General features: G+C 45.6%; 9 non-coding genes across 9 annotated transcripts; 2 read left to right on the forward strand and 7 right to left on the reverse strand.

Moving 5' to 3' along the window:
• Positions 1–32: 32 nt before the first annotated feature.
• On the reverse strand, positions 33–104 carry trnaq-uug (transfer RNA glutamine (anticodon UUG)). Its single transcript has one exon. It is a non-coding gene; the product is annotated as a tRNA-Gln (tRNA).
• Positions 105–1056: 952 nt separating this feature from the next.
• trnai-aau (transfer RNA isoleucine (anticodon AAU)) lies at positions 1057–1130 on the reverse strand. The gene has a single exon. It is a non-coding gene; the product is annotated as a tRNA-Ile (tRNA).
• Positions 1131–1985: 855 nt separating this feature from the next.
• trnak-uuu (transfer RNA lysine (anticodon UUU)) lies at positions 1986–2058 on the forward strand. Its single transcript has one exon. It is a non-coding gene; the product is annotated as a tRNA-Lys (tRNA).
• Positions 2059–2176: 118 nt separating this feature from the next.
• trnas-aga (transfer RNA serine (anticodon AGA)) lies at positions 2177–2258 on the forward strand. Its single transcript has one exon. It is a non-coding gene; the product is annotated as a tRNA-Ser (tRNA).
• Positions 2259–7026: 4768 nt separating this feature from the next.
• Positions 7027–7100, reverse strand: trnan-auu (transfer RNA asparagine (anticodon AUU)). The gene has a single exon. It is a non-coding gene; the product is annotated as a tRNA-Asn (tRNA).
• Positions 7101–9902: 2802 nt separating this feature from the next.
• Positions 9903–9975, reverse strand: trnak-cuu (transfer RNA lysine (anticodon CUU)). The gene has a single exon. It is a non-coding gene; the product is annotated as a tRNA-Lys (tRNA).
• A 591-nt stretch (positions 9976–10566) lies between these two features.
• trnan-guu (transfer RNA asparagine (anticodon GUU)) lies at positions 10567–10640 on the reverse strand. Its single transcript has one exon. It is a non-coding gene; the product is annotated as a tRNA-Asn (tRNA).
• Positions 10641–11424: 784 nt separating this feature from the next.
• On the reverse strand, positions 11425–11498 carry trnan-guu (transfer RNA asparagine (anticodon GUU)). The gene has a single exon. It is a non-coding gene; the product is annotated as a tRNA-Asn (tRNA).
• Positions 11499–11848: 350 nt separating this feature from the next.
• On the reverse strand, positions 11849–11922 carry trnan-guu (transfer RNA asparagine (anticodon GUU)). Its single transcript has one exon. It is a non-coding gene; the product is annotated as a tRNA-Asn (tRNA).
• Positions 11923–13225: the final 1303 nt, after the last annotated feature.

Genomic DNA, 13225 nt, shown 5'->3' on the forward strand with positions numbered 1-13225 from the left:
AGCTTTTTTTGTGCGGTGCTGGTAAAAAATCAAGGTCCCACCGAGATTTGAACTCGGATTGCTGGATTCAAAGCCCAGAGTGCTAGCCATTACACCATGGAACCTCAAGTCTTCTGGTTGGTGCTGCCCGGGCTAAAGAGAAAAAAATGTAAAAAAAAAAAACAAAAAAAAAACGGCCTTGACAGAAAGTAGCAGAATGTCAATACAAGGCAGTGCCAATGTGCATTGATTTCTGAGTAACTCGTCATTCGGCATGCAGGGCTCCTCACACGTTTACTGGAGCAGGACCAGGTAGGGCCTTCAAAAGAAAAGCGCACTATTCCAGGCAATTTGACGACTAAACGGCAGGCAGGGCAAAGAGGCCACCACAGAGCAAATTTGATCTTTTTTTTTCTATTTTGACCACGTCGAAAATCGCCAATTTTTGATTGCTCTGAGGGGAAATAGCTCAAATGGTAAAGTGCTCTCTTTGCATGCGAGAGGTAGCGGGAACAATGCCTGCATTCTTTACCTCTGTTTTCATGCCTTTTTACATGGGCTTTTATTGCAAAGCTGGTGGCACCTTGAGGGTTTAAAGCGAAACTACTTAGGTCAGCTTTGCCGGTTTCTGTGTAGTACTTATCATTGCAACCATTCAGAAGCCCTATCAAGTCACAGTTTTCTTTTATTCAGCAGCGTGTCCGCAGTGGGACATCAAAGCGCTAAATACATAGCATTATAGAGTGCTGTCGATCAGGCCATTGGAATCATCGCCAGAAGCAACGTGACCATCTGGGAGGAAGATAGTGTTTTGGTCAAGTGGAAGCAGGTGGACTTAAGGGTGAAGCAGCTAGGCTTTTTGGGTGACTTTCAGTCACCTGACCCTTGTGCACAAAAAAGAACAACAGCAATGGTTTGAGGAAATCCAGGTTCAAAGCAGGGACCTTTTGATCTTCAGTCTAACGCTCTCCCAACTGAGCTATTTCGGCTGCCTTTTCACAAGTATCCTGCAGCATTCATGTCTGTGAGACTAGGCAGAATCCTGAAATGCCTCTGAGGCCTTAAAGGGTAAAAGCTTGGCCAGTACGGGGATCAAAACCGCTGCCTTGGCGTTATTAGCACCACGCTCTAACCAGCTGAGCTAACCAGCCACTTCCCACCATGTTTGCTAAAAAGCTCAGAGTAACTGTCATTCTCCGGCCTTCAAGAGATAATTATGCTATTCCAGCTTTTTTTGTGCGGTGCTGGTAAAAAGAACTACGACCTCCCAGTTTTTAAAATTGCAGCAGTCGTCAATTGTTTGCATTTCCATTGTTTCTTGGGAAAAGCGTGCTGGTAGGAGGAGAAAAACAACAGAGTGTTCTCACTGAAGAGAAAGGGGCTTATCACAGGGAGGAACATACCACACATAGGTCACAAGGGCTGTTTCGTAGCTCGCCGTGATCGTATAGTGGTTAGTACTCTGTGTTGTGGCCGCAGCGAATCCGGGTCACGGCAGGCTTTTCAAGGTGACATTGGTGTCGCTCTCTGTGTTGCCATCCGTTACCTCCAGCCTTCTTTTAGTGCAGGCTGTGCTAATGGCACGTCCTGAATGTTTACGTTTCCTAAAGTGTGGAAGACTAGGGATATGATATAAGAGAAATAGGATCTTTGATGCCAGCATGCTGTGTAGATAAGTACTGATCAAGTCACGCTTCTAAGGCATGGAAGGAATCTTTTCAATTGTTGAGTGTCCATTCATTGCCACAACAGCAGAAAGACATTCTGCAGTTATCATTGATCTATTTAATGTCTCCTACATGACATGAAGTTCAAACTATTGTGTTGTACTGATGTCTACACCTACAAAAACCATAAACCCAACCTCAAAGTAACCTGTCATGTTTTAGCAACATCCACACCAACCATAAGCTTAAAACCCCATCTCACGGTAAACTTTAGTGTACTGTAAAGGTCTGCGCCGACTACAACCCAAACCTTGCCTACTTGTGAATTGCTGTTGTGGAGCCCGGATAGCTCAGTCGGTAGAGCATCAGACTTTTAATCTGAGGGTCCAGGGTTCAAGTCCCTGTTCGGGCGTGTGACGCTCATTTTGTGGAGCCACAGCTTTTGCCGTTGAGCTATCGTTTGATGAAAGTTTCATCTGGATACACAATATGTGTACTAGGCATAAAGAAATGGCAGTACAGGCTGTCATGTAGTCGTGGCCGAGTGGTTAAGGCGATGGACTAGAAATCCATTGGGGTCTCCCCGCGCAGGTTCGAATCCTGCCGACTACGTCCTTCCCCTTTTTAAAATTGCAGCAGTCGTCAATTGTTTGCATTTCTATTGTTTCTTGGGAAAAGCGTTGTGCTGGTAGGAGGAGAAAAACAACAGAGTCTTCTCACTGAAGAGAAAGGGGCTTACAACAGGGAGGAACATACCACACATAGGTCACAACGGCTGTTTCGTAGCTCGCCGTGATCGTAAAGTGGTTAATACTCTGCGTCGTGGTTGCAGCAACCCCGGTTCGAATCCGCGTCACGGCAGGTTTTTCAAGGTGACATTGGTGTCGCAATCTGTGTTGCCATCCGTTGTCTCCAGCCTTGTTTTAGTGCAAGCTGTGCTAATGGCACGTCCTGAATGTTTACGTTTCCTAAAGTGTGGAAGACTAGGGATATGATATAAGAGAAAAACGCTAGCTTAGTCAGCAGGAGAAGCACTTTAACATCGAGACCAGCAGCCTGTAAGTACATTTAAGACTTGTTTCAGTTGTTGTGTATGGTTTGAGGACTTGTTTTCAGCTGTTTGTGCAAAGTTGTAGGACATTTAAACTTGCTTTCAGTTGTGTATCATACTAGAAGTGTTTAGCCACTGTGTCCTTGGTTACTATAAGAGCTTGTGTAACGAACGCGGACGGTCTCGCGTCGTCCGCCTCAGTTTCGGCCCTTGTTTTGACTCGGGAGGCGTGTCCAAACGCCAGGTAACCACTATATAGTGAGCACGCTAGCTTAGTCGGCAGGAGAAGCACTTTAACATCAAGACCAGCAGCCTGTAAGTACATTTAAGACTTGTTTCAGTTGTTGTGTATGGTTTGAGGACTTGTTTTCAGCTGTTTGTGCAAAGTTGTAGGACATTTAAACTTGCTTTCAGTTGTGTATCATACTAGAAGTGTTTAGCCACTGTGTCCTTGGTTACTATAAGAGCTTGTGTAGCGAACGCGGACGGTTTCGCATCGTCCGCCTCAGTTTCGGCCCTTGTTTTGACTCTCGAGGCGTGTCCAGCTGAATTCAATCAGCTAGTGCTTTGGGGTTATATAAACAACTAGTTCACCGCGGCAGCGGTCGCGGCAGCCTCGTGTGAAGACCGCCTCGTGTGAAGACCGACGAGTGTAAAGACCATCGACTCTACCTGCGCGACTCCACCGAGCAAAGACACCGACAAAGCACTTGATTACTTTACTTTCTTGTTTTACTTTATCTTTTGTTGTCAGTGCACTTTTATTATGTGTTTCTAATTCCTGTTGTTACTAACACTTGAAAAACATGGTAGGTACGCTGCAGGCGTAATCCTCACAACCTTCGTTCAATACATGTATCTGCTATTTCACAACTCTCTCTCTCCGTGGGCCTCTGGAATTGTCAATCAGCTGTTAACAAGGCAAATTTTATTACCTCCATAGCTACATATTCTGACTATAATCTCATGGCTCTAACTGAGACCTGGTTGAGGCCGGAGGACACTGCTACACATGCAACTCTTTCTGCTAATTTCTCTTTTTCCCACACTCCTCGTCACACAGGGAGAGGGGGTGGGACTGGACTACTAATTTCCAAAGAATGGAAATATACTCTAATAACGTCCCTGCCATCAATCAGCTCCTTTGAATTCCATGCAGTCACCATTATCCACCCCTTCTACATAAATGTGGTTGTCATCTACCGCCCGCCAGGTAAATTAGGTCACTTCTTAGATGAACTGGATGTTCTTCTCTCATCTTTTTCTAATATTGACACTCCCTTGTTGGTGCTAGGTGACTTCAACATTTACGTTGACAAACCGCAAGCTGCAGACTTTCAGACTCTGCTTGCCTCTTTTGACCTAAAAAGAGCACCTACCTCTGCAACCCACAAATCAGGTAATCAGCTAGACCTTATTTACACACGACACTGCTTCGCTGATCAAACAATAGTAACTCCACTACAAATATCGGATCATTTCCTTCTGTCTTTCAACATCCACATTACTCCTGAGCCGCCACACACTCCAACACTGGTTACCTTTCGCAGAAACCTACGATCTCTCTCACCCAATAGACTATCCACCATTGTTTCAGACTCTCTTCCTCCATCTTGCAAACTCTCTGCACTTGATTCGAACAGTGCCACTGATACACTCTGCTCCACACTAGCATCATGTCTAGACCGATTATGTCCTCTTGCATCCAGGCCAGCCCGTGCCAGTCCTCCTGCACCCTGGCTCTCGGATGCTCTCCGTGAGCATCGCTCAAAACTTCGGGCTGCAGAGAGAATTTGGCGGAAAACTAAAAATCCTGCACAGCTCTTAACATACCAAACTCTTCTGTCCTCTTTCTCAGCTGAGGTTACTTTTGCAAAGCAGACATATTACCGTCTGAAAATCAACAATGCCACAAATCCTCGCCTACTTTTTAAAATATTTTCCTCCCTCCTCTATCCTCCTCCACCCGTATCCTCCACACTTACTACTGATGACTTTGCTACATTCTTTTGCACCAAAACTGCAAAAATCAGTGCTCAATTTGCTGCACCTACAACAAACACGCAAGATACACCACCAACACCACACACACTCACCTCTTTTTCTCAGCTCTCTGAGTCGGAGGTGTCCAAACTCGTGCTATCTAGCCTGTCCACTCGATCCCATTCCCTCTCATCTCTTGCAAGCCATCTCTACTGCAGTCATACCAACACTGACTCACATAATTAACACATCTCTTGACTCTGGTTTATTCCCCACTTCATTTAAGCAGACTAGGGTAACCCCACTGCTAAAGAAACCCAACCTGGACCATACGCTACTTGAAAACTATAGACCAGTATCCCTGCTTCCATTCTTGGCCAAGATTCTGGAGAAAGTAGTGTTCAATCAAGTCCTGGACTTTCTTACTCAAAACAATCTCATGGACAACAAGCAATCCGGCTTTAAGAAAGGCCACTCAACTGAGACTGCCCTGCTCTCGGTCGTGGAGGATCTCAGACTGGCTAAAGCAGTCTCAAAATCATTAGTCCTTATTTTGCTGGACTTGTCAGCTGCTTTTGACACTGTCAACCACCAGATCCTGCTATCTACGCTCGAGTCACTGGGCGTTGCGGGCACTGTTAAACAATGGTTCAGATCTTACCTCTCTGACAGGTCATTCAGGGTGTCTTGGAGGGGAGAGGTGTCCAACCTACAGCATCTAAACACTGGGGTACCTCAAGGCTCTGTTCTTGGGCGACTTCTCTTCTCCATCTACACGTCATCTCTAGGACCAGTCATCCAGAGACATGGATTCTCCTACCACTGCTATGCTGAAGATACCCAGCTATTCCTCTCTTTTCATCCTGATGATCCCTCGGTTCCAGCTCGCATCTCAGCCTGCCTGTTGGATATTTCACACTGGATGAAAGATCATCATCTTCAGCTGAACCTCGCAAAAACGGAAATGCTTGTAGTTTCTGCCAACCCGACTCTAGACCATAACTTTTCAATCCAGATGGATGGGGCAACCATTACTGCATCCAAAATGGTGAAAAGCCTTGGAGTAACGATTGATGACCAACTAAACTTCTCTGACCACATTTCCATAACTGCTCGATCGTGCAGATTCGCACTCTATAACATCAGAAAGATCTGACCCTACTTATCTGAACATGCAGCTCAACTCCTTGTTCAAGCTCTTGTTCTCTCCAAACTGGATTACTGCAACTCTCTACTAGCTGGGCTTCCATTAACTCTATCAAGACTCTTCAACTGCTTCAGAACGCAGCAGCACGAGTGGTCTTCAATGAACCTAAACGTGCACATGTCACTCCGCTGCTCATCCGTTTGCACTGGCTGCCAGTTGCTGCTCCCATCAAATTCAAAGCTCTAATGTTTGCCTACAAAGTGACTTCTGGCCTTGCTCCTTATCTGCTCTCACTTCTGCAGATCTATGTGCCCTCCAGAAACATGCGTTCTGTGAATAAACGTCGCCTCGTGGTTCCATCCCAATGAGGGAAGAAATCACTTTCGCGAACGCTCACGCTCAATCTGCCCAGTTGGTGGAATGAACCCTAACTGCATCAGAACAGCAGAGTCACTCGCTATTTTCAAGAAACGACGAAAAACTCAACTATTTAGTCTCCACTTCACTTCCTAATCTGCAATTGCCTCTCTAGATATCACACTAACTGTACAAAAAAATTAATAAATAAATAAAATACTACTTATACTTTCCTTCTTACACTTTACAGACCTGAAACTTGCCTATAGCACTTATTCATTGTTGCTCTTATAGTTGTGTAAAATGCTTCCTTGTCCTCATTTGAAAGTCGCTTTGGATAAAAGCGTCTGCTAAATGACTAAATGTAAATGTAAGAGTCTCATGCTCTACCGACTGAGCTAGCCAGGCTGATGAGAAGCTCTTTCAAGAGCTAGACACCGTTTTCAGTACCTATCAGTTAACAGCCAAACACGCTAACCGATAGCGCCACAGAGACTTAGAGAAAGGTCACCTACAGTGGTAGAAAGGCGTAACTTTGTCTCAAAAGGTCTGCTATATGAACCCTAATGAAAGTTTGCTGAGAGAGAGAGGCAACAGAAATGCCCAACGTGGGGATCTAACCCAGGACTCTGAGATTAAGAGTCTCATGCTCTAACGACTAAGCTAGCCGGGTGGATGAGGAGCTTTTTCAAGAGCTAGACACCATTTACAATAATACCTTCCCTACCCGTGAGAATATTCTGCTAAATCCTGATTTCATCTTGTAACGCTGGACAGAATGTGGCCCAGGATCTATGTCCAGTGCACGTGTTAGCATTTGCAAGGCAGCAAAATGCCTGATTTGTCCTTGGGTGGGCTTGAACCACCAACCTTTCAGTTAATAGCCGAATGCACTAACCGATTGCGCCACAGAGACTTAGTAAGAGGTCACCTACAGTGGTAGATAGGCGGAACTTTGTTTCAAAAGGTCGAATTAGGCAAAGTAACAGAAATGCCCAATGTGGGGCTCGAACCCACGACCCTGAGATTAAGGGTCTCATGCTCTACAGACTGAACTAGCTGAGCTGATGAGGAGCCCTTTCTAGAACTAGACACCGTTTACAGTAATACCTTCCCTACCCGTGACAATCTTCTGCTAAATCCTGATTTCATCTTGTAACGCTGGACAGAATGTGGCCCTGGATATATGCCCAGTGTACGTGTTAGCAGTTGCAAGGCAGCAAAATGCCTAATCCGTCCCCGGGTGGGCTTGAACCACCAACCTTTCAGTTAACAGTCGAACGCGCTAACCTATTGCGCCACAGAGACTTAGTAAGAGGTCACCTACAGTGGTAGATAGGCGGAACTTTGTTTCAAAAGGTCTGCTACATGAACCCTAATGAAAGTTTGCTGAGAGAGAGGCAACAGAAATGCCCAACGTGGGGATCTAACCCAGGACTCTGAGATTAAGAGTCTCATGCTCTAACGACTGAGCTAGCCGGGTGGATGAGGAGCTTTTTCAAGAGCTAGACACCGTTTACAGTAATACCTTCCCTACCCGTGAGAATCTTCTGCTAAATCCTGATTTCATCTTGTAACGCTGGACAGAATGTGGCCCAGGATGTATGTCCAGTGCATGTGTTAGCAGTTGCTAGGCAACAAAATGCCTAACTCGTCCCTGGGAGGGCTTGAACGTCCAACATTTCAGTTAACATCCGAACGCGCTACCCGATTGCGCCACAGAGACTTAGGGAAATGTCACCTACAGTGGTAGATAGGCGGAACTTTGTTTCAAAAGGTCGAATTACCCAAAGTAACAGAAACGCCCAACGTGGGGCTCGAACCCACGACCCTGAGATTAAGGGTCTCATGCTCTACGGACTGAACTAGCTGAGCTGATGAGGAGCCCTTTCTAGAACTAGACACCGTTTACAGTAATACCTTCCCTACCCGTGACAATCTTCTGCTAAATCCTGATTTCATCTTGTAACGCTGGACAGAATGTGGCCCTGGACATATGCCCAGTATATGTGTTAGTGTTGCAAGGCAGCAAAATGCCTAATTTGTCCCTGGTTGGGCTTGAACCACCAACCTTTCAGTTAACAGCCGAACGCATTAACTGATTGCGCCACAGAGACTTAGTAAGAAGTCACCTACAGTGGTAGAAAGGCGGAACTTTGTTTCAAAAGGTCTGCTATAGGAACCCTAATGAAAGTTTGCTGAGAGAGAGAGAGGCAACAGAAACACTCAACGTGGGGCTCGAACCCACGACCCTGAGATTGAGGGCCTATGCTCTACCGACTGAACTAGCTGAGCTGATGAGGAGCCCTTTCAAGAGCTGGACACCGTTTACAGTAATACCTTCCCTACCCATGACAATCTTACGCTAAATCCTGATTTCATCTTGTAACGCTGGACAGAATGTGGCCCAGGATCTATGTCCAGTGCATGTGTTAGCAGTTGCAAGGCAGCAAAATGCCTAATTCGTCCCTGGGTGGGCTTGAACCACCAACCTTTCAGTTAACAGCCGAACGTGCTAACCGATTGCGCCACAGAGACTTAGGAAGATGTCACCTACAGTGGTAGAAAGGCGTAACTTTGTTTCAAAAGGTCTGCTATATGAACCCTAATGAAAGTTTGCTGAGAGAGGCAACAGAAATGCCCAACGTGGGGATCTAACCCAGGACTCTGAGATTAAGAGTCTCATGCTCTAACGACTGAGCTAGCCGGGTGGATGAGGAGCTTTTTCAAGAGCTAGACACCGTTTACAGTAATACCTTCCCTACCCGTGAGAATCTTCTGCTAAATCCTGATTTCATCTTGTAACGCTGGACAGAATGTGGCCCAGGATCTATGTCCAGTGCATGTGTTAGCAGTTGCAAGGCAGCAAAATGCCTAATTCGTCCCTGGGTGGGCTTGAACCTCCAACATTTCAGTTAACAGCCGAACACGCTAACCTATTGCGCCACAGAGACTTAGGTAAAGGTCACCTACAGTGGTAGAAAGGCAGAACTTTGTCTCAAAAGGTCTGCTATAAGAACCCTAATGTAAGTTTGCTGAGAGAGAGAAAAGAAACAGAGACGGCCAACTTGGGGCTCGAATCCACGACCCTGAGATTAAGAGTCTAATGCTCTACCGACTGAGCTAGCCGGGCTGATGCAAAGCTCTTTCAAGAGCTAGACACTGTTTTCAGTAATACCTTCCCTTTCCGTGACAATCTTCTGCTAAATCCTGATTTCATCTTGTAACGCTGGACAGAATGTGGCCAAAGATATATGCCCAGTGCACATGTTAGCAGTTGCAAGGCAGCAAAATGCCTAAATCGTCCCTGGGTGGGCTTGAACCACCAACCTTTCAGTTAACAGCCGAACGTGCTAACCGATTGGCCACAGAGTCTTAGTAGGAGCTCACCTACAGTGGTAGAAAGGCGGAACTTTGTTTCAAAAGGTCTGCTATAGGAACCCTAATGAAAGTTTGCTGAGAGAAAGAGGCAACAGAAATGCACAACATGGGGCTCGAACCTACGACCCTGAGATAAAGTCTCATGCTCTTCCGACTGAGCTAGGGAACTGATGAGGCGTCATTTGAAGAGTTAGACACCATTTACAGTAATACCTTCCCTACATAGACTTAGGGAAAGGTCACCTACAGTGGTAGAAGGCGTAACTTTGTCTCGAAAGGTCTGCTATATGAACCCTAATGTAAGTTTGCTGAGAGAGAGAGAGAAAAGTAACAGATACGCCCAACGTGGGGCTCGAACCCACGACCCTGAGATTAAGAGTCTCATGCTCTACCGACTGAGCTAGCCGGGCTGATGCAAAGCTCTTTCATGAGCTAGACACTGTTTTCAGTAATACCTTCCCTACCCGTGACAATCTTGTGCTAAATCCTGATTTCATCTTGTAACACTGGACAGAATGTGGCCCAGGATATATGCCCAGTGCACGTATTAGCAGTTACAAGGCAGCAAAATGCCTAATTCGTCCCTGGAGGGGCTTGAACTTCCAACCTTTCAGTTAACAGCCGAACGTGCTAACTGATTGCACCACAGAGACTTAGTAAGAAGTCACTTACAGTGGTAGAAAGGCAGAACTTTGTTTCAAAAGGTCTGCTATATAAACCCTATTAAAAGTTTGCTGAGAGAGAGAGAGGCAACAGAAACACGCAACGTGGGGCTCGAACCCACGACTCTGAGATTAAGGGTCTCATGCTCTACTGACTGAACTAGCTGAGTTGATGAGGAGCTCTTTCAAGAGCTAGACACCGTTTACAGTAATAGCTTCCCTACCCGTGACAATCTTCTGCTAAATCCTGATTTCATCTTGTAATGCTGGACAGAATGTGGCCCTGGATATATGCCCAGTGCACGTGTTAGCAGTTGCAAGGCAGCAAAATGCCTAGTTCGTCCCTGGGTGGGCTTGAACCACCAACCTTTCAGTTAACAGCCGAACGCGCTAACCGATTGCGCCACAGAGACTTAGGGAAAGGTCACCTACAGTGGTAGAAAGCCAGAACTCTGTTTCAAAAGGTCTGCCATATGAACCCTAATGTAAGTTTGCTGAGAGAGAGAGAGAAAAGTAACAGAAACGCCCAACGTGGGGCTCGAACGCACTACCCTGACATTAAGAGTCTCATGCTCTACCGACTGAGCTAGCCGGGCTGATGCAAAGCTCTTTCAAGAGCTAGACACCGTTTTCAGTAATACCTTCCCTACCCGTGACAATCTTCTGCTAAATCCTGATTTCATCTTGTAAGGCTGGACAGAATGTGGCCCAGGATATATGCCCAGTGCACGTGTTAGCAGTTGCAAGGCAGCAAAATGCCTAATTCGATTCTGGGTGGGCTTGAACCACCAACCTTACAGTTAACAGCAGAACGCGCTAACCGATTGCGCCACAGAGACTTAGGGAAAGGTCACCTACAGTGGTAGAAAGCCGGAACTTTGTTTCAAAAGGTCTGCTATATAAACCCTAATGAAAGTTTGCTGAGAGAGAGAGAGAGAGAGAAAAGTAACAGAAACACCCATCGTGGGGCTCGAACCCACAACCCTGACATTAAGAGTCTTATGCTCTACCGACTGAACTAGACGAGCTGATGAGGAGTCCTTTCAAGAGCTAGACACCGTTTACAGGAATACCTTCCCTACCCGTGACAATCTTCTGCTAAATCCTGATTTCATCTTGTAACGCTGGACAGAATGTGGCCCTGGATATATGCCCAGTGCACGTGTTAGCAGTTGCAAGGCAGCAAAATGCCTAGTTCGTCCCTGGGTGGGCTTGAACCACCAACCTTTCAGTTAACAGCCGAACGCGCTAACCGATTGCGCCACAGAGACTTAGGGAAAAGTCACCTACAGTGGTAGAAAGCCGGAACTTTGTTTCAAAAGGTCTGCAATATGAACTCTAATGTAAGTTTGCTGAGAGAGAGAGATAAGTAACAGAAACGCCCAACGTGGGGCTCGAACCCACTACACTGACATTAAGAGTCTCATGTTCTACCGACTGAGCTAGCCGGGCTGATGTAAAGCTCTTTCAAGAGCAAGACACCGTTTTCAGTTATACCTTCCCTACCCGTGACAATCTTCTGCTAAATCCTGATTTCATCTTGTAACACTGGACAGAATGTGGCCCAGGATATATGCCCAGTGCACGTGTTAGCAGTTGCAAGGCAGCAAAATGCCTAAATCGTCCCTGGGTGGGCTTGAACCACCAACCTTTCAGTTAACAGCCGAACGCGCTAACCGATTGCGCCACAGAGACTTAGTAAGAGGTCACTTACAGTGGTAGAAAGGCGGAACTTTGTTTCAAAAGGTCTGCTATATAAACCCTAATGAAAGTTTGCTGAGAGAGAGAGAGGCAACAGAAACACGCAACGTGGGGCTCGAACCCACGACCCTGAGATTAAGGGTCTCATGCTCTACTGACTGAACTAGACGAGCTGATGAGGAGTCCTTTCAAGAGCTAGACACCGTTTACAGTAATACCTTCCCTACCCGTGACAATCTTCTGCTAAATCCTGATTTCATCTTGTAACATTGGACAGAATGTGGCCCAGGATCTATGCCCAGTGCACGTGTTAGCAGTTGCAAGGCAGCAAAATACCGAATTCGATTCTGGGTGGGCTTGAACCACCAACCTTTCAGATAACAGCAGAACGCGCTAACCTATTGCGCCACAGAGACTTAAGGAAAGATCACCTACAGTGGAAGAAAGGCGTAACTTTGTCTCAAAAGGTCTGCTATATGAATCCTAATGTAAGTTTGCTGAGAGAGAGAGAGAAAAGTAACAGAAACGCCCAACGTGGGGCTCGAACCCAGGACTCTGAGATTAAGAGTCTCATGCTCTACTGTTGGAATATTTTGCCAATTCCATGCGTGTTCAATAAGAAAAGGTCTGGAGAGGGTTTTCTTCAGTGCTAAAAATATTAGTAATTTATTAGATACAAATGAATAATTCGATGACAGAGCTCTGGGTTACGTTACCCCAATGCAATACAAGAATTACATTCAAGATGTTCGCAACTAACATACATTTCCTGACTCCAGCATATATACACAACTGACCTTAACAGGTGGAGTTTTGGTTTAACGTCACTTATCAGTCATTCTGCAATCCCTTGGCCCTTTGTAACCCCTGGACATTACTTCCTCTTTCTGAAACCTTTCTCTGCATACCAGAACTGAACACTTCCGTGCATCTTTAATATATTTCACACTTCTACAAGCATCATGACAACTTGTGACATGTCTAGACTATAGTTCTGGAACAAACATAAATTTATTCTTATTCTGCTTTTTCCACTTGTCAGCAGTTCTTCTAAAAAGTATGCAGCACAGTAAAAAATAGGAAGTTTGTCTGGTCAAGATGTTTTATAATACAATAGAAAAGATTGATTAATCTGTTGTTAGTCTAAACATTTTCCTAATAAAAAAAAACACAAAAGTAATGAAAATAAATTCATTTTCTCCAACAATTCCCCTTTTCTGCTCCTCTCTGGAGCAGACAAAAACAAAAACAGATAATCAAATCCCCACAAAAATGTCCCATTGTCATTACTGCAGGC

Source organism: Danio rerio, chromosome 4 (assembly GCF_049306965.1).
Source record: "Danio rerio strain Tuebingen ecotype United States chromosome 4, GRCz12tu, whole genome shotgun sequence".
In the NCBI taxonomy this organism is placed as follows: Eukaryota; Metazoa; Chordata; class Actinopteri; order Cypriniformes; family Danionidae; genus Danio; species Danio rerio.